General features: G+C 42.9%; 1 non-coding gene across 1 annotated transcript; it reads left to right on the forward strand.

Annotated features, from left to right (window-relative positions):
- Nucleotides 1-15,325: 15,325 nt before the first annotated feature.
- On the forward strand, nt 15,326-15,398 carry Trnar-ucg. The gene has a single exon. It is a non-coding gene; the product is annotated as a tRNA-Arg (tRNA).
- The last annotated feature ends 10,852 nt before the right edge of the window (nt 15,399-26,250 follow it).

The raw sequence follows: 26,250 nt of genomic DNA on the forward strand, positions 1-26,250 counted from the left end.
CGCAGGCTGCTGTGAGGAGGGAAGAACTATACTGACGTGAGGTCTGGAACATGACAAGGAATTAGAATTCAGAAAGCGGACGTAGCTAGTTTGGTACTTAACTTTAATCCATTAATGATGAACGTCGCTCTTGACGGTACATGATTCACAATATTATCAGTTAGTAACTCAATATGGCGCCTTGCTAGGTCGTAGCAAATGACGTAGCTGAAGGCTATGCTAAACCGTCGTCTCGGCAAATGAGAGCGTATGTAGACAGTGAACCATCGCTAGCAAGGTCGGCTGCACAACTGGGGCGAGTGCTAGGGAGTCTCTTTAGACTAGACCTGCCGTGTGGCGGCGCTCGGTCTGCAATCACTGATAGTGGCGACACGCGGGTCCGACGTATACTAACGGACCGCTGCGGATTTAAAGGCTACCACCTAGCAAGTGTGGTGTCTGGCGGTGACACCACAAAATCATGTGAAGACAAAATTTACCCTCGTGGAACGTCACTGCCTTGCTTCTGTAATGCCAGCTCATGTGCAGCCTGTATGCTTGCATCAGAAAAGAACTCTACCCACGTTCGCTCTCGTAAGTGTGAAGCACCTTCATATTCAATGAATCTAGTTTTTTTCTATGCGGTTACCGGTACTAGTAATGATTAAATACAGGATGTGCCTTCACCCTACCCAAATTCTGTGCAACGACAGTCAGATAAACTGTTTATGAACTTAGTCAGTGTCAGACGCTTTGTGCGACTTCAGTTAGGCAGTGACACTTCTGTTTCGTTGCTTATTCGAGCCACTTATGAACAGCTGGGCTCGACACAGTTCAGAAAATCTTGCACGCGACTTAGGCGGGTAACGGTCAGGACATTCCGCTACCTGGTACGCGTTGTTTACCTGCCATATTCCAGTCTCACACGAAAACAAGGGCATTTACAATTCCACTTTCACGTCACTGTGAAAATATTCTTGGCTTTGATTCATTTCATTTGTTTGGTCTTCCTATTCACGACAATGTACTTTCTGTTTCTGCTTTCAACCCAAAAGGCAGTACTGCTCAATTGATTTATATTCTGAAGGACATTCTCTTCAGTCTTCGTTGGTCCCGTTCTTACAGGATCTTTTTCTGGTCGCAGCGATGTCGGACCTTTGATATTCATGGTATACTCGTGAAATGGTCGTGTGGGAAAATCCCCACTTTTTCGTTACCTCGGAGACGCTGTGTCCCATCGCTCGTCCGCCGACTGTAACACCACGTACAAACTCATTTAAATCTTGATAAACCTGCCACTGCAGCAGCAGTAACCGATCTAGCAAATGCGCGAAATACTTGTTGTCTTATACAGCGATTGCCGACCGCAGCGCCGTATTCTCCCTGTTTACATATCTCTGTATTTGAGTACGCATGCCTATACCAGTGTCTTTGGCGCTTCAGTGTATATTACGTGTTATATGAGAATTTTTACATGTAATGGATGTGGTACCTTAGAGCTAAACTAACTGACTAAATATAATTAACAAATAAATAATAATAAAAAACTGTCGTAACAATGGTCAGTCAAGAGGTTCTGACTTCATCCATTCAAGATACTAACTTCTTACTTCATAGATCCCTGCCCGACTGTGTTTCTCTCTTCAGATGAATATGAGCCTACATGGTGCTACATAATGGTTAGGTAATTAATTCCGATTGTATGAGCACGATAAAATATAACAGTGCCACCAAAGGGCTTGAGAAAATACGAAATGTTGTAGTAGACAAACAAATTATGGAACTGAAATAAATGTGGCTATTAGTGTTCTGTATTGATTCGACTGCTCCTGCAGTAGCTATTAAAATGACAGCCACCTTAAAAAATATTACTTGCTTAAAATATAACTTCCTTCCTACGCTACATCAATTTCAGACCGTTCATTTTTCATGTTTTAATCAATGTGTTTCTCGTTCATTACAGCTGAGAGACAGCCCTAACATCCTGTTTCGCTTCACACAGACGCAGTGTACATATCTGTCACCTGCCAGATGTTATTTCAGCGACCACAAATGCCGAGGAAGGCGCAGTAGGAACTCTCAGCCGTAGCTGCCAAGGTAAGTGGATTCCGTGCTCTCGGGAAACAGGTTAGTGCTTTCAAAAGTAATAGTATTCAATGACGAATGGCTGCCACTCGAGTAGTTCGTAATTTAGTACAGAAGAATCACATCTACACCAACGGGCATTAAACCTGCGGCACTTTGACCTTGAAGATGACATGCAGTAAACGGCAAATTAGCTGAAGTGCACTATATGCTTTTACTTGCAGACGGATTGAATATCAGCGCTGACGCACGACGTGGATAGAAATAACGCCACCTGCATATTGAATAAACTGGACAAGCACGGTGTCTCTCATTCACAAATGGTATTTCCACGTTATTTGTTTCTGAGATGACAAAGATATGCCTCGCGTAAGAAGTAGATATACCAGCACCTGCCGCATGTCGATGATCTCAAGGGCATTTGTTTGGTGAGTACGGGCTTGGCGACCCTGGGGTTCCTGAGCTGGGGACTGGTAAGCGCCGCCAGTCTGGTTTGATGCAGCTCTCCATGCTACACTATCCTGTGCAAACTTCTTCATCTCCCAGTACCTACTGCAGCCTACATCCTTCTGAATCTGCTTAGTGTATTCATCTCTTGGTCTCCCTCTACGATTTTTACCCTCCACGCTACCCTCCAGTACTAAATTGGTGATCCCTTGATGCCTCAGAACATGTCCTACCAACCGGTCCCTTCTTCTAGTCAAGTTGTGCCACAAACTCCTCTTCCCCCCAATTCTATTCAATACCTCCTCATTAGTTATGTGATCCACCCATCTAATCTTCAGCATTCTTCTGTACCACTACATTTGCAAAGCTTCTATTCGCTTCTTGTCCAAACTGGTTATCGTCCATGTTTCACTTCCATACATGGCTACACTCCATACAAATACTTTCAGAAACGACTTCCTCACACTTAAATCTATACTCGATGTTAACAAATTTCTCTTCTTCAGAAACGCTTTCCTTGCCATTGCCAGTCTACATTTCATATCCTCTCTACTGCGACCAACACCAGTTATTTTGCTCCTCAAATAGCAAAACTCCTTTACTACTTTAAGTGTCTCATTTCCTAATCTAATTCCCTCAGCGTCACCCGATTTAATTCGACTACATTATATTATCCTCGTGTTGCTTTTGTTGATGTTCAAGACACTGTCCATTCCGTTCAACTGCTCTTCCCAGTCCTTTGCTGTCTCTGATATAATTACAATGTCATCGGCGAACCTCAAAGTTCTATTTCTTCTCCATGGATTTTAATACCTACTCCGAATTTTTCTTTTGTTTCCTTTACTGCTTGCTCAATGTACAGATTGAATAGCATCGGGGAGAGGCTACAAGCCTGTCTCACTCCCTTCCCAACCACTGCTTCCCTTTCGTGCCCCTCGACTCTTATAACTGCCATCTGGTTTCTGTACAAATTGTAAATAGCCTTTCCCTCCCTGTATTTAACCCCTGCCACCTCCAGAACATGAAAGAGAGTATTCCAGTCAATATTGTCAAAATCTTTCTCTAAGTCTAGAAATGCTAGAAACGTAGGTTTGTCTTTCCTTACTCTTTCTTCTAAGATAAGTCGTCAGTATTGCCTAACGTGTTCCAACATTTCTACGCAATCCAAACTGATCTTCCCCGAGGTCGGCTTATACCAGTCTTTCCATTCGTCTGTAAAGAATGCACGTTAGTATTTTGCAGCTGTGACTTATTAAACTGATAGTTCGGTAATTTTCACATCTGTCAACACCTCTGTTCTTTGGGATTGGAATTATTATATGATTCTTGACGTCTGATGGAATTTCGCCTGTCTCATGTGTTGTGTTGGCAGAAGAGCCAACACCGTGTTACTAGAGGAGGCCGAAATGCACGCGTTTCAGCTTACGCAGGCTGGCGTGAGGAGGGAAGGACTATACTGACGTGAGGTCTGGAACATGACAAGGAATTAGAATTCAGAAAGCGGGCGGAATTAGTTTGATACTTAACTTTAATCCATTAATGATGAACGTCGCTCTTGACGGTACGTGATTCACGATATCAATATCAATAGTAACTGAATATGGCGCCTTGCTGGGTCGTAGCAAATGACGTAACTGAAGGCTATGCTAAACTGTCGTCTCTGCAATTGAGAGCGTGTGTAGGCAGTGAACCATAGCTAGCAAAGTCGGCTGTACAACTGGCTCGAGCGCTAGGGAGTCTCTCTAGACTAGACCTGCCGTGTGGCGGCGCTCGGTCTGCAATCACTGATAGAGGCGACACGCGGGTCCGACGTATACTAACGGAGCGCGGCCGATTTGAAGGCTACCACCTAGCAAGTGTGGTGTCTGGCGGTGACACCACATCATACATCTTGCTCACCAGATGGTAGAGTTTTGTCAGGACTGGCTCTCCCAAGGCTGTCAGTAGTTATAATGGAATGTTGTCTACACCCAGGGCCGTGTTTCGACATAGGTCTTTCAGTGCTCTGTCAAACTCTTCACGCAGTATCATATCTCCCATTTCATCTTCATCTACATGCTCTTACATTTCCATAATATTGTCCTCAAGAACATAGCCCCTGTATCGACCCTCTATATACTCTTTCCACCTTTCTGCTTTCCCTTCTTTGCTTAGAACTGGGTTTCCATCGGAGCTCTTGATATTCATGCAAGTTTTTCTCTTTTCTCCAAAGGTCTTTTTAATTTTCCTGTAGGTAATATCTATCTTACCCCTCGTGAGATAAGCTACTACATCCTTACATTTGTGCTCTATCCATCCCTGCTTAGCCATTTTGCGTTTCTTGTCAATCTCATTCTTGAGACGTTTGTATTCCTTTTTGCCTGTTTCACTTAGTTCATTTTTGTTTATTCTTCTTTCATCAATTAAATTCAGTGTCTCTTCTCTTACCCAAGGATTTCTACTAGCCCTCGTCTTTTTACCTACTTGATCCTCTGCTTCCTTCACTACCTCATCCCTCAGTGCTACCCATTCATCTTCTACTGTATTTTTTTCCCCCATTCCTGTCAATTGTTCTCTTATGCTCTCCCTGAAGCTCTGTACAACCTCTGGTTTAGTCAGTTTATCTAGGTCCCATATCCATAAATTCCCACGTTTTTGCAGATTATTCAGTTTTAATCTAAAGTTCATAACCAATAGATTGTGGTCAGAGTTCACATCTGCCCTGGAAATGTCTTAATTTAAAATCTGGTTCCCAAATCTCTGTCTTACCATTATAAAATTTGAAACCTTCTAGTATCTTCAGGGTTCTTCCATGTATACAACCTTCTTTCACGATTCTTGAACCAAGTCTTAGCTAAGACTAAGTTATGCTCTGTGCAAAATTCTACCAGGCGGCTTCCTCTTGGATTTCTTAGCCCCAATCCATATTCACCTACTACGTTTCCTTCTCTTCCTTTTCCTACTACCGAATTCCAGTCACCCATGACTATTAAATTTTCGTCTCCCTTCACTACCTGAATAATTTATCTCATCATACATTTAATCAATTTCTTCAACATCTGCAGAGCTAGTTGGCATTTTACTTGTACTAGTGTAGTAGGCGTGGATTCGTGTCTATCTTGACCACAATAATGCGTTCACTATGCTGTTTGTAGTAGCTTACCCGCATTCCTATTTTTTTTATTCATTATTAAACCTGCTCCTGCATTACCCCTATTTGATTTTGTATTTATAACCCTGTGTTCACCTGACCAAAAGTCTTCCTCCTGCCACCGAACTTCACTAATTCCCACTCTATCTAACTTTAACCTATCCATTTCCCTTTTTGAATTTTCTAGTGTACCTGCTCGATTAAGGGATCTGACATTCCACGCTCCGATCCGTAGAACGCCAGTTTTCTTTCTCCTGATAACGACGTCCTCTTGAGTAGTCCTCGCCCGGATATCCGAATGGGGGACTATTTTACCTCCGGAATATTTTACCGAAGAGGACGCCATCATCACTTAATCAAACGGTAAAGCTGCATGCCCTCGGGAAAAATTACGGCTGTAGTTTCCCCTTGCTTTCAGCCGTTCGCAATACCAGCACAGCAAGGCCGATTTGGTTAGTGTTACAAGGCCAGGTCAGTCAATCATCCAGACTGTTTGTTCCTCCTGCAACTACTGAAAAGGCTGCTGTCCCTCTTCAGGAACCACACGTTTGTCTGGCCTCTCAACATATACCCCTCCGTTGTGGTTGCACCTACGGTACGGCTATCTGTATCACTGAGGCACGCAAGCCTCCCCAGCAACGGCAAGGTCCATGGTTCATGGGGGGGGGGATAAGCACCATAATAAATTAAAAAAATTAGATCTAACTTAAGTAGCAAAAATAGCAGAAAACGATGGTTACGATCCCACTTCAGTCCATAAGGTTTATGTTGACTACTTTTACGTACATGTAAATAAAATAAAAGACGAAATTACGCTAACACGAAATCGTGATAACAAAAAATCTCTGTTCGCTGTCATAACACAGTGGCAAAAAGTTTCTGATGAAAGCTGAGTTGCTAAACTCGTATATGGGAGAAATGTTATATGAATTTCCAATGTACCAGAAGATTTACGTTTTCTTGGCTTATCTTGACGACTGCTGACACTACTCCTTCAAGTGGCAGCCATCGCTTCGATGTCTAAGGTATTTAGTGCGCCGTCTGTAGCTTTCCGCATTATGATCAAATATTTGGTCTTAACTTTCTTTCATTACTGTTTGATTTACTTTTATTTATTTAGCTACTTCACCCAGAATGTTTAAATGTTTCATGTTCTGTCTCTAATGTAACATAGACTCCTTAAAGACACTCAAAACAATAAACTTTGCAATGTGCTCGATACGTGATTTTTATGAAGAAATAATAATGCTTGTAGTATTTAACAGACGTATTACAGCAAGGTCTGTCTTCTTAATTTTTTTAAATGGACATACGACGAAACAACCAAAATTTACCTACACAACATACTCAACAATTTATGAGTGATTCGAGAATTTTAGATTAATTCTCTGTGTAATGCAAGCAGCTGGCCTACTATAATTGTGGAACTTTTTCTTCACAGGTAACGAAGGTATATCGGAGTGCTAGACGATGTTTAAATGGCGAACAGAAGAGACATCTTACGATCTGCAACACCATACCACACCATCTGCAGGTTTTTCGGGCTGACACCATTCACAGTGGAGACAGAGAGGTGTGAACTACGCAGGACCACTGCTGGTACGCTTTACGCATCTGTTGTTCTCGTCATGAGCCTGGGAATAACAGGGCTTACGGTAAATTCGTTGCAAGCTGTGAACGCGAGAAAAAAGGATTCCATCACTTTTGTGTGGTTGGTAACCTACATGATGACACACTGCGCCTGCACGGTGACGGCGAACGCCGAAGACCTGTTTAGAAACCCCCACAAGTACGAGAGGATCTTCACTCTGTTGTCGTATTGGGACAGTGGCATCCTGGAATTGCTCCATTCCTCCAGGGCGGCGGTGAGGATCTCCTGCAAAGTGGTGTACACAGGGTTTCTCGCTCTACATGTAGCTGCTCTGACGTTGGGATATCTGTGGTACGGAATGAAATGAACATATATGTTATCATTGTTCTGCAGTGGTATAATACCTACAGCTGTTTCCAGGTACGTTGGGTTCGTTCTTCTTGTGCGGAGTGACTTGCGCCAGCTCAACCAGTGTCTGAGATCTACAGCCCAAGTGAGATGCCAGCGGCGACCACTTGCAGACCGCTACCGCAAGCTGAGGAGAGTCTACTCCGCACTGTGCCACCTGTCCCAGGCGGTTCTTTCAGCGCTCCAGGTACTGCTAGCTTTATCCGTGATGACAGTGCTGTGTGGTATATCCTGGAACGCAGTTGCCGAAGTCTTAACACAGCAGCAGAAACATCCAGGGTGATGCAGATTTTGCTTATATCGTGGCAGTCGTCACAGGTGTTAATGGTGGCAGTGGCTTCGCACGCGCTGTCCAGGGAGGCGGCGCAAACAGCTCCTGTCGTGTGCCGGCTGCTCATGGGTTCGACTCTCCGTAGCGCAGAAACGGTGGAGCTGCGCCACTTTAACCACCTGGTCCGCAGCCAGACTCCCACTCCTGAACTTTACGGCTTCGTTCCCTTGGATATGCGGATGTTGGTGGCGTCCTTGTCTTTCATCATAACTTGTACCGTGGTTCTGTTAACTTTCTGGGAAGTGTTCTGAAGAATAAAGAAGAGTACAGTAGTTCTGGTGAACATGGACTGTTACGCACTAAAATTCTATAGCGTTTTTGGTATGATTATGAGCTTGTACAGTACACTGCTATTACATTAATTTTCACCTGAACCGCAAATATCTATTAAAAGTCTGTAGTATTGTAAATGGTATTACCTTCTTCTTGAAAATTTTTTCTTCCTTAGTAGTGCACGACGAAGCCAAGGGGTACAGTGATAGACGGATTCAAACCTGTTGTGCAGTTTATCCAGTTATAATGTGGCTAGCTTCACTTAAAACCAGCATGTAACCTCCAATCTGTGGAAAACATGGTAAACAAATTAAAAGTGCTGCACTTTCTTCAATACGTAAAATTTTCACGCAGTTGGTAATTATCAATGACAAAGACTAAAATGATTTACTTAGAAATGGTATAAATTGCACGAATTTATAAATCTTGAAGCACATAATAAATTATTGCATTTAAGAGAAAGTTAAAAGTTTAGCCAGCCATTGTGGCCGATCGGTTCTAGGCGCTTCTGTCCGGAACGGCACTGCTGCTATGGTCGCAGGTTCGAATCCTGCCTCGGGCATGGATATGTGTGACGTCCTTAGGTTAGTTAGGTTTAAGTAGTTTTAAGTCTAGGGGACTGATGACCTCAGATGTTAAGTCCCATAGTGCTCAGAGCCATTTGAACCATTTAATAAAAGTTCAGGAACAACAACTGGCATGTTTTAGTGGTTACAGAGTGTCTCAAGAGATTCTAGGGAAGCTGTGTTCCTCAGGACAAGACCGAAGGTTGACAAAGATGTTCAAATTCGACACAGAGCTACAGCAACAAACAACAGTATGCGGCAACAGAAGAAGGTCACGAACACTACCTTACGTCGGCGAATGTAAACGGTGTTACGTGATTGTCTTCAGTCGGACATCAAATAAGGGTTATTGCAGGTAGAAAAACCTACCGCTACCAAAGTTATACTAGTGTGAATCTCGGACGTAAAGTTGAGTGATGCCAGCTTTGTTGCATAGAGAAAAGGGACTATCGCAGTCTTAAACATCACGACACTCTGAAATAATCATCATAAAACATAATCAAGCATTTGTGAACTGGGATCCATACCGAAACCTTAATAACAATTATTATTTCCCTTGACGCGATCCACTATTTATCACCCCACCCGAAAGAATCATTTCACTTTTGTAACATGTGGACGTACAAGTTTTCTCGTAGATGGCCAACCTTTTTAAACAACTCTCACACCACGTCCAGTGATGGTAGTAGATCTACACTCACACAGACACAAGGCGGAGCAAGAGTCGGAAACAGCACACAAAATGAAAGACGAAATATGCACGGCCTCGACGTGAGTGACACTGAGCCTGCTGCACTCACCACATTCGCAGTCAGTATAAGCCGCTAAGCGTTAAGGTGGTAACCTCACTACTCATCACATTCACTCTCATCGTCACAGCGTACTCGCTTGGCTGAAATATCGACCAAACGAGGCATCTTTCACACCATACACTCATCTCACACAGACCAAGAGACAATCATTGCAAATAAAAACTGACTTTTAAAAATACTATGACGGAACCATCTCTTCATGTGGGCAACTGCGGAACCATAGAATTATAACAGAAACTTTGGAAAATATAAATATCCACAACATATCAGATAGTGCCTACACGTATCTTCCATAAGGCCTGGTTTCTATTAAAGAAGGTCACCCATTCAAGGAAAAATCAATCTGAATAACAAGTAAGGGTTAAACGAAACCGGCATAAATCCCCCCACATAAAATTCACAGCACATACTGGACCTCACTACATAGAAAATATCCACTGATAATCACGCGTCACGCTTTGAGATTCGCAACATACGCAAGTTCTTACCTGTATCTTCTCGTTATGTCATACATTATTGAGATAAATCCATTATATTACATCAAAATATTCATGAAAATCATATGATGAAACTAGACATTCAGCAAATCAGACCTGATACTGAAAGAAGAAGCTACACAATGGATGTAGAAAATTACCTCATTAAGGAATCAACCACATATAAAATGAACATTAATATTAATAGAATATTCTGCCAGATTTTGGAGGAAATTATACATATTAATAACTTCAATACAAAGTATTAGTGTTCCACAATAATATTTACTAGTTTTTTATGAACTGGCTTTCAGCCTCTCAGGCCATCGTTAGATAACGTGATGCTAAACAGCTAATCCACACAACTTCAGCAAGAATCTATAAGTGTACATAGAATGCTGTACAAAGATGTGTGACTTTTATGGCTATATCGATACGAAACAAGTATGATGTAGCACCTAAAGGCCGGCCAGAGTGGCCGAGCGTTTCTAGGCGCTACAGTCTGGAACCGCGCGACCACTGCGGTCGCAGGTTCGAATCCTGCTTCGGGCATGGATGTGTGTCATGTCCTTAGGTTAGTTACGTTTAAGTAGGTCTAAGTTCTAGGGGACTGATGACCTAAGATGTAAGTCCCATAGTGCTCAGAGCCATTTCAACTATTTTTGAAGCACCTAAAGAGGCTCTGAATAAATAAATCTTATATTACCGTATATTCAAATATTAAAAGTATGTAAGCGTATAAAACAGAAATGTTCTACAAATGAGTAATGGCATGGACTCATACGTCATATGGACAAACTGGTGGATGTGATGAACAGACTAAATAAAGGGAGGGGAAGAAAAAGGCTATGGAATGTGGGTGTACAACAGTTACAGAAAGCTTATTAGCCAATGATGAGGGGCATAATAGCTGGCTACAATTTTAATAAGGATGAGTAATGGAACTGTGTTTGGTCATTAAGGACAAGGTCAGGTTTCTTTGAGTGTGGTTTATTAACGACCAGAGTTCCAAGTAATGTTAGTTTTCTCCCCTTAGTTCTTTTATGGAGAATATCACACTTCATGTCATATGGATGACATTCAGTCAGAGCATGTTTAGCGAAGGTGAACTCTTTCTTTCTCAGTCTCCAACTCCCTTCATGCTCAGTTAGTCTAGGAGTTATAGCCCTAACTGATTGATCTACATATAATTTGCCACACAGAGTGCAGGAAATTCTATAAACTCCACTCTGTTCTAAAAGGTGATAAATTTCTCCCATTTGTACGTAATAATTGAGACAGCACAACTTTCAAGGGCAATCTCTAATACTCTCAATCGTCCCATACTAGACATAGTAGTAACATACAGTAAGTGGTTCTCTGACAGCCTATCATGCGACACATATTTCCCAGTGGTAGTGAACGGGCTAAAAGACGAACCATTTCCTCTCGCTGACTACGCACATACTAGCTCCACGGTAGATATCACTTTCATCGCAGACGTTTCCAAATAAAGAGCCAATAAGCTACGTGGATGTCCTTTCGTCCTGCGGGGACATGGCGAAGATATAGCAGACTGACTCAACAAGTCCATGAAAACAAACAATTGACGGTGGAGCTAGAACGTAAGAGATGTATTCCAGTTTAGGACGTGCTAACAAGGGCAATACAGATGGTCCCCTAGGACATGCAGTCTATGGAGAAAAGACCCTCTTAGATCTGTTCCTTCATGCAACGAGCTGACATCACTGGCACAGAGATAGTCTGTAACAACTTAGACTGTATGCTGCCAAAATTGACGTGCATTGAAGGAAACAAATGACACAGCCTATCGCAAATAAGAGGAAAAGAAAGAGGAACAGAAATTTAACTTTATTCCCTGTGCTGGGGCTACCTAAGCCAAAACTGGGAGAAACTGCGAAAAAAAATTTGGCCATTTTTCGACCACTACGAAAAACGAAAACTATGTTTATCTCAGTAAAGGACAACATACACTTGCGAATACCAGGTTTATATGACATTCCTTGAGCGTGTCAGCGTCAAAGAAAGGGAAAAACGCAGCACGCATCTAGCAGCGATGGATGGAATACATTAGATGCGTATGCCTGGGGCATAAAGACAGATCAGCACTGGCTAAACTTAGCCTCAACGAGAAGCATACGTTCCAATTTGAGAAAGAAACACGATCCTCTCGTCAACAGGGACGGGGGCTATTAGCTGAGTTCGGCATGCGACCCTTTACTATAAGACTATCGTCAAGAACTCACCAGGCAGTTGACGCTTCGCGAGTCTGGGCAAGACTGAATGCACCGAGGGTGGAATGGCGGTCAGCGCCCCCACCACACGCCACACCTGGGGAGCGTCGGCCACCTCTCGGCTGTATACAGGGTGTAACGACTGTAAGCGCAGATATCACTACGTTGACTGCGGAGGGTGTATTGAACGACATTACATCAAGTCATTTGCAGGCTCATAATTATAGCTTACAGAAGTCATATGTTTGTATTTTGGTTAGCCTATCCAAGTATGTGTGGAAAGAAAAAGCCGTTAATGCTTATTTTCCCGTGGGAAGCAGGTCAGGTGCTGAAGTGTGGACACGTGGACGCAAAACGATCAGTCTATACCGAAAGGTGTAGTTGACTTAGTGGTGTTGTTAGGACCAGGCAGAAAACATCAAATCATAAAGTTTGTGACGTATATGTGACAAGACTGTAGGATGAGGAGAGTGTACCTATTAAGACACCAACGCACTTATACCCGTTACACCCTGTGTATGGGACACCCACGCAATCTCGACGTTCTCGCACTAGCGAGGCACATCTGAAGGATCAAAATACAAGAAAAAATACAAGTAAGTATTATTATTCTTAGCCAGATCTTCGACGTAGGTAATATTATTCTGTAATACAAAGAGCTTTGATAAATATAGAAGAGAATAACATTCGTTTTGTACTTGCCAAAAGAAAGCAACAAAAAATATGACTTTAAAATACGTCTGTTTCAACGAGATATTAAATTACTCACTACAGCAGTGGCGTTTAATGTTGCAGAATTCTAAATTTAGGAATCTGTGTTTCAGAGGTGTGGGTTAGTACTGTAGTATATGAGAATGTATCGTGTTTTCCGGATTCTGTATCGGAGTAATTGCGTGTTACAGTAACAGTCCATAGTAACAAAACTAATTTATTTCCATTACAAGTAATTTGTCTTATTCCCCTTGATTATTTTAGATTCCAAATACTTTTCGTTTTTTATAGAAGAAACGCCCCTCTGCCCCTTAACCCCACCCCGAAAAATCCTTATTAGTTAAATAATCGCTCTCCCATGTATAATGCGCCTTCAACATTACTTTACAAACGACTCAATATTTGACATATTGTACTAAACATTTAGTGTAAGAATAGTCGAATACTTCTTAACAAATAATCATCAAGTAAATAATAATAAAAAACTGTCGTAACAATCGTCGCTCAAGTTCTGTGATCTAGTAAGAGGTTCTCACTGCATGTATTCAAAGTGATAACTCCTTAACCGTTAGTTCTGTGACCGACTTTGTTTCTCTCATGAGATGTACATGAGTCTACGTTGAGCTCGATAATCGTTAGATAATAAATTCGTAGAGTACGAAGCACTATAAAATATAACATTGATATCAAACGGTTTGAGAAAATAGGAAATATTGAAGTAAACAAAGAAACAAATTACTGAGCAGAAAAAAAGAGTGGCTTTAAGCTTTCTGTATTGATTCGACGGTTCCTGCAGTGGCTATTGAAATGACAGCCACTTTAAGAAAAATTACTTTCATAAAAAACTACTTCCTTCCTGCAATATGTCAACTAGAGACTACTTCATTTTCATAGTTTAATCAATGTGTTTCTCGTTCTTTACCAACGTACAATTGAGAGACAGCCCAAATGTTCTGCGTCGTTTCTCACAGACCCGGCATACATATCTGTCACCTCACCCATGTTATATCAGGGAGCAAAAGCGCCGAGGAAGGCGTAAAAGAACTCTAAGCCGTAACTGCGAAGACAAATGGACTACATGTGTTGGTAACCAGGTTAGTGCTTTCATACAGAATTATATTCAATGACAAATAACTGCCACCCATATTGTTTGTAATTTCGCACGGAAGAAACAAATCTACATCAATGGTCGTTAAAGCAGCAGGAATTTGACCTTGAAGGCAACAAGCAGTAAACGGCAAATTACCTGAAGTGCTCTACATGCTTTTACATGCGGATGGTTTGCATATCAGCGCAAACACACGACATGGATAGAAATAAAGCCACCTGCATATTGAATATAACTGAAGAACAAGTATGGGGTCCCTCATTCACAGACCGTATTTCAACGTTATTTGTTTTGAGATGACTGAGATGTGCCTCGAACGAGAAGTACAAATACCAGTACCTGCCGAATGTCGACAGCATCAGAATCTTAGTGTATCAACACTGCATCTTATTATTCCAGGATAATTCTGTTTGGTTTAATCGGATCTCTCGACCGTCATGAGACTATGGAACTGATGGGACCAGCAGGTTCATACCCGACGTCATGCGGGGTATCCTCGACAGTAAGAGGGCGCTGCAGTTTCAGGGAGCAGATAAAGTGATAGAGTGGGAAAATCCAGGTGCACTTGGTCACTGGAGTGGGAAGGAACTAATTTGTAGTATGTAAGAACTAGGAGATATGTAATATTCCAGTTCTGCTGGAAGAGAATCATTTTGAGCTTTCACTTTTGATGTGATGAGTGTGTTACATTAAAGTTTAAAATATGGGTAGGTCTCTGGCACTATTTTATTCGTTGGGAGATAGTGATTATTAAAACTGAACCATTAAAAAACGGGTTTTGTGTTGGATTACGAAAAGTACGAGGCACGAGGGCTGTTGGTACTGGAGTTGACTCAAATAAACTGAACAACAGAGAATTCCTTTATTTATACATTGCTGGGATAGTAACAAAAGCAAACGTCCATCAGTAGCACTACTAGCATTAGAGAAGACAAAATATACTTCGAGGCAGATTTACGTAAATGCGGCGAGGGACGCCCTGCCTTCGATTCCGAATGCACAAAGTGTGTGGTCTTGATTCCCAATCTCTATTTGGTCGGTCTCGTAAGGGTTTGAATGTAACGAATGGGTGGGAAGCAGCAAGAGGCAGCGGCTGTGTAGAACAAAAACACAATTCCTCAGCGGTATGGGCGTTTCGAGATGACACGAATGTAAGGAATACTTGGTCGTCAGTGACCGTGTGGCCTAATGGATAAGGCGTCGGACTTCGGATCCGAAGATTGCAGGTTCGAATTCTGTCACGGTCGTGTTTTTCCAATTCTGCAAAAGAAACACACCGTTTTAGTGTAGCTATTGAGCAGTCACACAACTTACATAGCAGACGTCAGCCAGTGACCTATTTAATCTTAACTGATAATATACCAGTTGCAATCAGAAAATATATTTGGTTATTGTTTAAGTTTGAATGGAAGAGTGCATTACATACAAAGATAATGACTAACTTTGCTAAATGACAGACTATATAATTTCACTCCTAAATAGTGTTATCTATTTTAACACGTTATCTAAAGATAGAAATATGTTTCAACATGAAACATTTAGAATGACATTGGTGAAATTTACAATGAATTGTTTTGATTCAACCTGTTCGTTCAAAATAATGTCTTGATGCTTTATCATATACAAGAAACTTTCTATTTCTTGTAAAATATTTAACACATGTCCTTTTTCATTGGTGTGTGGAACTTGTTGTTTTAACGGTGAGCCAATCAAGATAATATCATGGCAGTGAGATTCAGATGTGGTATGAACATTGTTTTGAAAATTCCTTCTGTCTACTCTAATGTATATTTTATTTTGGCTTCCATATGTCAATTTATAAACACAAGGTCGAGTGAATTTACAGCACTGATCTAGAGAATGAGATATTTGTGATTTCATTACGTTGCGTATAATGATGTTTATTTTTCTCATACTGGTTTTTTTTAGGTGTAAGTGTAATTTCATCTGTTAGTTTTCCTCAACGTAGCAAATATTTTTGTTGTTTGACAAAATATAGGTACTATGAATGTCAAATTAGTAAAAGAAGCAAATGGTATATGGCAGGAATCATGTTCAGGACAAACTGTATGAAGAGAACGCTCAGGTCATCCCATCTCCACCATGCAGAGTCAACGTTCTTCATGCCAAACAAAAAACGTCAGAAAATGATCAGATCTGACGCAACGACACCGGTCGAATCTCAACAGTCACCAACCGACCCCAACAACCTCAGGAGCCTCAGGAATCTCAGTGCGTCCAACAACCAGCTACTCATTGCTAAACAAATGATTCTCCTCATGAAACGGAATCTCTTGAGATACATAACGACGAAGGTTTTTAAAAGGCACGCTCCAGGCGTAACTCGAAATGAAACGCCAGCATGTCCACAGAATCCGGTGAGAACCCAGTAATGATTGATCTGAATGTTCTAACTAGAATTGTTATCATTGAAAATCTGGACCCCAAGGAAATCGTTAAGTCTTTTCATACCTGGACTGAAAGAATTCAACCTTGTACAATTTGTGATTTACATGAAATAAAGAAGAAACCGTGTCGAACTCACCACTCAGCAAACCGACTTTGAAACCAAACTTAGAAATATAAAAATAATTATAAATAATTGACAAGACTTTGAAAGACAAAGTTAACAACATACTACAACATTTTGCAGGAGACAAAAGCATTATATCACATGAACAAGCTGGTTTCAGAAACACAATCCCGCTGGTCCACGATTAAGGCTAATTAGGAATGCAGCGGAAGCCTGCAATTTCACAGGTGCAACTGCTACCCTCTTTCTGGACATAGGACGCGCTTTTGATAAGGTACAGACATCTTCACAAAGTGCTAAAGCACCGCTTCCCATCTGCAGTAGTACAATTATTAGTTAAACTCATTTGAAACTGAAAAGTACAACTACGAGACGAGGATCAAAAATCATCCTATTCCACACCCAGACCCGGAGTACCTCAGGCTGCCGTCATATCCACTTTGTTATGTACGATATACACAGCAGATATTCCAAGACCCCGGTGGTGGAATGAAGACATGGTTCTATATGCAGATGACAACACTTACTGGTGTCATGCGCCCAACTCGAATGCAATCAATGAACAAGTCAACAGCTACATCAGCAAATTTGAAACGTAGCCCAGTAAATGGAGAATCTGATTGATCTAATCCACCAAAAAGTAAACCTTTCCTTTTCAGACATGGCAATCTTACTAATCGCCGACTACAGGATAACCCAAAACTCTACATTCGACTTTGTGGACAAGAAATTGTTCCACAACTAAACGTCAAATACCTTGTCTACATCTGTCTAGATGAAATCTTAAGTAGCCAGAAAGGCAGGACTGAAAAGATTAAACAAGCTGAAAGCCGATATAATTTTGACGTCTCACGAAATATCAAACAAATGGACTGGAGCTACCAGTTTCTCTTCTTACATTCTAATGAAACGAAAAAATAACCTCTGTCTGCTAACCAGAGGATGCTTCAATTAGCTGAAGATCTACGATATACCTTCCAAACAAACTCCCTTCACGAAACACTTAAAACCAAGAACACACTGCTGTAGATCGACGGTATAGCTTCAAAACAAACTTCCTTACGAAACACTTAAAACCAAGAACATACTACACAGAATAAAAGAAGAAATCACCAGATTCGGGATCAACAGACTACGTAACAACAGACTCACAAAATCACTCTTGTAGCCCTATCATACAACGTTTAATTTTCCGAAATTCAAAAGTTCATTTTCCCCTATATTTTTCTCGAAGCAGTATCCAATTCACTCCAACCGAATCCTCTGGAAAACGAAGAACTCAATGAAACTGTCCACAAACCAAGAGCATCTACAAGTATTTGGGATAATGTAGCAGCCTGATATACAGGAGAACAACTTACTGAGCAAAATTACTTCAAACAACTCCTATATCAGAAGATAATATTCTCTGCACCGGCAAGATTTTAAAGTTTCGCGTCTTCCACAGAATTAGACAGAAACGTTTCTACACCAACGAATTACAAAATCACACTATAGCACTATCAAGACCACTGAGACAATATGTGCGTACGTAAGACGAACAACGAGCAACAAATTCCTACCGGGGTTTTTTATCGACAGAGGGGTTTTTCTCTCAGGCGTAAGGCATATGCAGGAACATGGCACGAAAGAAACTTAATTAACAACATCTTACTCTCAGCTATCCATCTAGATCCAGTTAAAAGTTCTACAAAATTAAATAAGGATCCAGTTGTCGTAAATAATTGGCGTCACAACAACACAGAATACAAATACCGGTTGGAAAGGCCTGTAACCCAACATCTCCTTTAAGATGGAATGAAAGATTTTTCAAGAATGCTTTGTAGATGCTTGTCACTTAGGAAGTCCCGTTCAGATTGTCTGACTAATATTTTAGTTGGTTGGTTATATGCATATGTTTCAGTGCGTTCGAGTCGTACTATGCAAACACAAATTCTGGCTGCTCCCATTCAAAGTGCCGACTCTCGGTCAGTCAGTTAACGACAAATAGCCAGTACAGAACAAGGGGTACTGTCGTGATCTTCTGTATGTCCACAATGCCGTGAATCAGTTTCTGCTTCCTTACGCAGTTCTGTTCCTCTGGCCGGCCGGGGGGGCCGAGCGGTTCTAGGCGCTACAGTCTGGATCCGCGCGACCGCTACCGTCGCAGGTTCGAATCCTGCCTCGGGCATGGGTGTGTGTGATGTCCTTAGGTTAGTTAGGTTTAAGTAGCTCTAAGTTCTAGGGGACTGATGACCCCAGAAGTTAAGTCCCATAGTGCTCAGAGCCATTTTTTTTCTGTTCCTCTTGTGAACTTTTCCTGAACCAAACCACTCGCATTTTATTTAATAATCCATTATTAATATCGCGAAACTCAAGCGGACTGGAAAATTACATCTACTAAAATTATTTGCAGAAATACGGCCTATGTTGCGAACTACACGCACAACTAAATTGTGAAGGTAAGAAAATGTATATGACAAAATGTAATTTTTTGTTGTAACCCTGAATTCCCGTTCATGACATTAATGGCTAATGCTTTTTATTCGGAACTGGGAAGATAAGTCCGTGTTGATTCTATTTTACCTTGGAGTGGGTATTAAAGTGGCTCTCGCTTGGAAACAAATGAATACCTACTACCAACACGTCTGTTCCAGGCCAATCCAGTGTCCATGCACTCATTTTCTCTTCCTTGTTCTTTCCGAATGCAGACATAGCTGTAGTCATCCAAGTATTTTTTCACAGTCGAAAGATACGTAACTCTCTGTTCCCTGTGTTTATGCAGAACAAGGGATACTGTCGTGATCTTCTGTATGTCCACAATGCCGTGAATCAGTTTCTGCTTCCTTACGCAGTTCTGTTCCTCTGGCCGGCCGGGGGGGGGGGGGGGGGGGGGGGGAGGTTAGTGTCTTTCAGACAAAGTAATGTTTGATAATAATGGCACCCGTGTGCCTTGAAATTTAATACATTAGGAAATGTTTGTAAATTGCTGCCTATTAAAAGTGAAACAACACGAACATGAAGATGGCACGCAAGAAACAAGCAAATGGCGTGAATACTACTTGTGCCACATTCTGTATAAAAGAAAAGGTTAGACAGAGGGGTTTCTTATTCATAAATGGTATGTGAATGTTGATTACTGTAATTTGCATAAGAACGTGGACTGTCTGCCAACACATTCTGGTATTCGACTGCAGCAGTATCATGACATATCGGGTCTGCAGTTCCACAATGTTGCTGCACGTGTTGTTTGGCATGCCACGATTTCCACGTAAATATGAAATTGATGAGATCATAGTGACTTTGCCGAACACCACGATAGGCCTCAAGGATCGCACGCGACTAGAGTGCGAGAGGACTGGCTCGACCCTACAGCATCGTACAGTAACATCACATTTCTTGAGTCGGGAAATGGGCTTGCTTCCAGCAAGGCAAGAATGTATACGCGATGTGCAACGACGAGTGGAGCACCACGGAATGTCAGCAACAGAGGGAGGTATACCAGCAGAGGAACGGCAACAATGGACACTAGAGTGACACCACAGCATCTTTTGAGACGAGTCTCTGTTCTACGTATTGTGTCCCGAGAGACGTATCCGTGTGCGCAAGCCTCTGAAGTCAGCGCGAGACTGTCATATGGGCACAGCACATGGCGTATAGGTGTGGGATGTCACTGGGTACGCTACACGATCAGTTCTGGTTCGCATAGTCGATAAGATGAACAACAGTTATTGCATTTCTTATCAGGTCGGTGGCCCCGTGACGCTACATCTAAACAAGAAACTATAAAGCTGCAGGCTGCCAATCCTATAATGATGTACCTTGATACTGTTGATATCCAACTCTTGCCCAACTCAGCTTATGGTGGGATGTGTCATCTAATGAAACTATCTGGTAATAAGTTATAGAGTTACTGGAATTCCTTAATCACTAATTAACCACATCCACGACAAAGCTTACGCACAATGGAATGATGTGCCCATATCAATGATCCAGTTCCGTTTCGGCTACGTAGACTGCAGGTTCAGAGCCACTGTTGCCATCAGAGGTGGAAGCTCTGTGTTATGAATGTCACTCTTTCGTTGTGTCACGGTTTCTTTGTACTTAGTGTGGCCGGATTGATGTCAGTAGCCAACATTACTTGACAGAAGAAGGTACATGGTAGCAGGACAGAGGAGGGCGTCTGGGCGTTCTTTGGCAAGAAGCTCTGAATGGACCGGTCTGACACAGCAAAAATTACCATTCATTCCTTGCCATATACAAAGTTACCATACTTCTAGGAGTACCGTCTCCATCAGGGCCGAACACTGGTGACACAGTAGAAGTGAAGGAGTCAGAATGTAGCAAGGCCGACCAGAGTTACCACACGTTCTGGACCAACACCTGGCTATTATTTTTCCTATGTAACAAGATATGCTGCCTCAGCAAACCGTTCGTGGGTGAAACTCACATTAATGCTGCCCATTTTAGACAGGCAGCATTAGCCACTGCCAGCAGAGTTCGAGAAATGCTCCATGCCACTCGCTGACCTGATGTAATTCATCTAGCTGCCACTACTAGAGGTGACCTGCATTGGCTGCTACTGGCAGGACCTAGGCCCGATGCTGCAGAGTGTCGACCTGGTACCTTTAGTCAGGGGACCGCTCACTGGCTGACAGTGGGTTAGGGTTCGCACCTCGGCTTGACCAGTCGAGGAGTCATTGCGTCCCTACTGCATGCACACTCGGCTGCTGTCTTTTGCTGGCTCACTAGTTCTGCACACGACTGTCGCTCCCGCTCACACTGCCTACCTCAGTACACTCACAGCATCGTGCCTATATCTCCTCGCCTCCACAGCAGCCTGACGCTGGCCCAGGGGCCTGACTTGACACTTCTCCACCTGCCAAAGCGCTGACGCCATTGACACCTCTCCTTGGCCTATCACCGCTTCAAACTGGCTGGTCTGTGAAGGCTGCTAGCTGAGTTTAACACTTTACTAATATCCAGGACCGACGTCTGACACTCGCTGCTCAGGGCCGCAAATCAACTGCTATAACTAATGGGATGGATAAATTAATCTTTCTTTCACACTTCGCTGAACTACTAACTGGCATCTCTTTGGTTAAAATTCTTCTACGCAGCTAAATAACACTCATAATCACCATAATCAGCAGCGGGACACCCGAATACAAGCGCAGTCCTGACACCACTCTGCACCTTGTACATCTTCAATGAAAAAATTAAATAAAGTATTCCTCTGCCAAGCGTTACATAGTGTTGCACTAAAAATACAACTAAATTATTGACTATGCTTTTTTTGCTCTGTTTTAATGTCCAGCAGTGTACTCTTTGTATTTGAAATATAGTAGGTTTGAGGAAACAAAGAGAGGTGGGTACAGTGGTATAAGGAACAGGACAGCCAATATGAATCAGCACAACGCTAGATTCTATCGAGAGCACTTCAATGTTTATCACAAAAGGAGAATGAGTTTGTCGAAATGTTTCTAGATATGATATGGTGGATCAGTGTTAATACCTATCAGTGGATAGGTAATGTTGAGGCAAATAGAATCATTCTACAGCAAGAAGAACACCGAACATGAGACGCTTTCTTATGGTGACCATCAAACCATCAACTGATGTGCCATGGAAGGTGACTGAAGAATTTCCGAAGAACCTGACTGATCCGATTTGTGGGATCCTGCCCAATCGTGTAATGTAGGGTGCCTAGGAATCTCCTTTCTCGGATAGCTAAACAACATTTCAGGCAAATCCTATTAATAGAGTTTATTTCAATATGTTAAATTGACAACACTTGCGTTTCCACAAAGATGAGCAACAATCAAATGGCGACATGCAAACAATTAATGTCTCTCGATATATAGAATTTCCATGCAAGCAGATCATCCAAGCTCATAAGTTACTGCTATAGAGTTTATACCACAGCTCTAGTGCGGCTCTTCTAGTGCGATCGAAGCTAGCTGGAGGAGCACTTACATTGTCTTCGTACAGATGCCGCTCCTACAGTGGTGTCGTTCTAGTCAGCATACTATTGGCTGAGGTCGTCTCACAGCCTTCTCTACTGTGAGTTTCCATGCCTACGTGCCGACGCTTGATGTTACGCCGGAAAATTCCCCCCTCCCCCCCCCCCCCCTCAAGGAGACGGACCGTCGTCGGGTAGAGAGCGTGGCAACGGCGGGGGAGGCCGGGGGGTGGAAGTTGCGCTGGACCGGAAGCTGTGGCTGCAGGTGGCGTCGAACTTCCGGTTCGGCTCGCACCGCTCCGTCCGGCCTGCGCCCTGGAAACGTCCCCCGGAAAGCAACCAGAAGGGTACGCATCCACCTCCACCGGCCAATAAACTGATGTGGAAGGTGTCGACTGCTGCTGTGTGGGCGGATTCAGCTCCAGTGGTAGGACTAGAGAAGGCGGAGGCTCCGTCTCCATGGGACCGTCCCGCGGTGTCGTGATGACACTCTCTGGCGGCCGATGTGGCCGCGCTGTCCTCGGGATCAATGAATCTGGGTCAAGAGGCACAGAAAGATCACCGTGCACATGGCAGTGTCGAAGTTGATTTTGATGGCGGTGCTACATGCCGTCTGAACCTAAAATAAGGTACATGCATGCGCCAAGCTGACGGACGATCTCGCCTCGCGCCCATCATCTGCTGCCGCTAAACACCCTGAAAAAGACAGTAACATGCGACGCGAAGCGATACTTGCGGCCTTCCTTCGTCGCCGGATGCTGAGGAGGGTGGAGCAGGTGGAGCAGTGTCCGATGGCGCCGGCTGTGAAGCAATTCCGCCGGCAATGAAGGCTTTCACGACCGGATGGTACTGTTGTTGATAATTCTTCCGGGTTATATGGCCGTGGTCCATGGACTTCTTCTATTCCTAACGTTTCGTCTAATACTACGTTGGACATTTTCAGAGGTATGGCTGGTCCTGCTGAGTCCTGCCGGAGTCCAGCAGGACCAGCCATACCTCTGAAGATGTCCAACGTAGTATTGGACGAAACGTTAGGAATAGAAGAATTCCATGGACCACGCCCATATAACCCGGAAGAATTATCAACAAAAATTCCGCCGGCGATGGTGCATTCGTGGGTGCGAACGATAGGAGGCGAGAAACAGCTCCAATGCTTCATCCCTGGTGTGTGCGGAGCGAAGTTTGGCCATTTACTGTTTGAACGTTGCATTTCGCCGCTTAACTGTGCATGGAACGGTGCGATAGTTACATGCTGTATGCCATTGCGTGCACAGGAAGTTTCAGACTCGTTTGACGTGAACTGAGGTCCGTCGTCTGACACTATTACTTCAGGTAAACCTTCGAGGCAAAATTAGAGGACAGCACCTACGTGACGTTGTCGAGTTCATTGGCACAGCAAAAGTCAATGTGCTATACGAGTCAACCACAATCAACCAACGAGCGTTCCAAAAAGGTCCTGCAAAGTCTATGTGCACCCATTGCCATGGTGATGTTTGTGGCGGAGCGGACTGGTTTTCCGCACATGCGTCACTCTGTGACGTCATCTGTTCTGTTTGGGCGTCCATACCCTGCCACGTAGAGTGTCGACGCGCTGAATGTTTCGTCCGAACAATCCCCATTGGTGAAGTAAGTGGAACACTCCTTTCTGCAAAGCTTTAGGGATCAACACACTTGGGTGTCCACTGTCATTTTGAACAAGAATCACCCATTTCAGTATAGCGAGGCTACGCTGACATGCAAAGTATCGGCGCACGACTGAGTTCTTTATGCTACACATGAAACGACGCCAATATGTGCGAATGAATTTTAGCAAAATGTACAAATCTGAATCAGGTTCCACAGCCTGTGTCATTTTCCTATAGTTCAGCCGAAAAGATTGAAACCTGAGCATCGATGTGGCAACGAGATGCAGCAGAAGCGTCAAAATCTGTATCAGGGCCAATCTGAAGACGTGAATGGGCGTCCGCACTACCATGTTGAGCAGTCGGACGGTACACAACCTTGTACTGGTACTGAGACAACAACAAAGCCCGTCTGTGCAAGTTTTGGGTAGTTTGGAAAGGAACCGGTTTCGTTGGATGAAACAAGGACTGAAATAGCTTGTGATCCGTTATTAAGTAGAATTTTGTGCCATACAAATAGTGGTGGAATTTGGTGACACCATACACAAGGGCCAAATCATCCTTTTCAATTTCTGAATAGTTACACTGATCTCTGGACAACACATTTGATGCGAAAGGAATAGGCCTCTCTTTATCACCAATTCTGTGGAAGCGTTAAACTTGCAATACATATGGTTTGTCAGGATCAAAATGAACTAAGTATCGATCCCTGAACAATGCATCTTTAAGTTTTTGAAAAGCTACTTGGTACTCAACTATCCAAACAAAGGGGAGATTCTTCCGACGCAAATGAAGAAATGGAGCTGTAATTTGTGCAGCATTAGGTATGAACCAAATGTAATAGTTCATTTTCCCTAAACCTGACTGCAATTCTGTAACATTGCGAGGAACAGGCAAATCTCGTATAGCTAACAAATGCGACTAAAGAGCATATACAACTTGACGGTTTATGACATGACAAAGATATTTCAATTCGGGTTTAAGAAAATCACACTTGTCCAGTCTACACTTCAGTCTTGCATCCGATAACATACGAAACAAAGCAGTCAAATTTGCAAATGTTCTTTAGGTGTACGACCTGCTATGACAATATCGTCAAAATAGTTTGAACAGTTTGGACCTTGTGCAGTCAGCTGTTCAAAATACCGTTGGAAAATGGTGGGTGAGGAAGCACTGCCAAGAGGCAAACGCAAATATTTACACAAGCCCAACTGAGTATTCACTACACACACTTTTTGAGACTCTTCATTGAGCAGTATTTGAAGACACGTGTCACGCAAATTCTCTTCTCGGATTAACGATGAGGGCTCTTCAGCCACTCGGTCTAGAGGTGGCTTTTATGCACTTTCCCTAAGCCTCCAGTGTAAATACTGGGCTGTAGCCTCCACCCCGTGCCAGATACCTGCTGCACAAACATTCAGAAGGAAGCTTTCGCACTCAGACATGAGCTGTACACCAGGCGCCGACAGATGAGGTACACAGACTCTGTGCCACGGGGAGTGGTCGGCTCAGGAACGGTATCTGGTCGCCAACAGTCACCAACATTGCTTCGGCACATATAACAATTTCGATCCCGCAGGGGAACTACGAGACACGTAATATTTCAGTTCTGTGGGAAGAGAATGAGTTGGAGCCTTCACTTCTGAGGGGACGACTGTGCTGTATGAGAGTTAATACGATGGCTTGCTCTCTGGAATTAGTTTATACCCTGTGAGATGCAGATTATTAAAAGTAAACTGCAAAAAGACTCTTAAGTATTGGGAAACGAAAGATAGAAGGAATATGCAGATACAACGAGCGCAGCAGACCAGAGCTGTCTAGGATTGGTGATAGACTGAGGCTGACTGTCGTAAATTTCCCTGTAGATAATGTTCTTATTTACTTATTTCCATATTAGAACCGGGATACATACTCATCTCCAGTGGTATCAGCACAACAGAAGACTTTTTCCTCAGGTGCATAGTGTCCCATATCTGTTATTTTTCCATCTAACCCACAAGTTA

The sequence above is a fragment of the Schistocerca americana genome, unplaced genomic scaffold (assembly GCF_021461395.2).
Source record: "Schistocerca americana isolate TAMUIC-IGC-003095 unplaced genomic scaffold, iqSchAmer2.1 HiC_scaffold_14, whole genome shotgun sequence".
NCBI classification, from domain to species: Eukaryota; Metazoa; Arthropoda; class Insecta; order Orthoptera; family Acrididae; genus Schistocerca; species Schistocerca americana.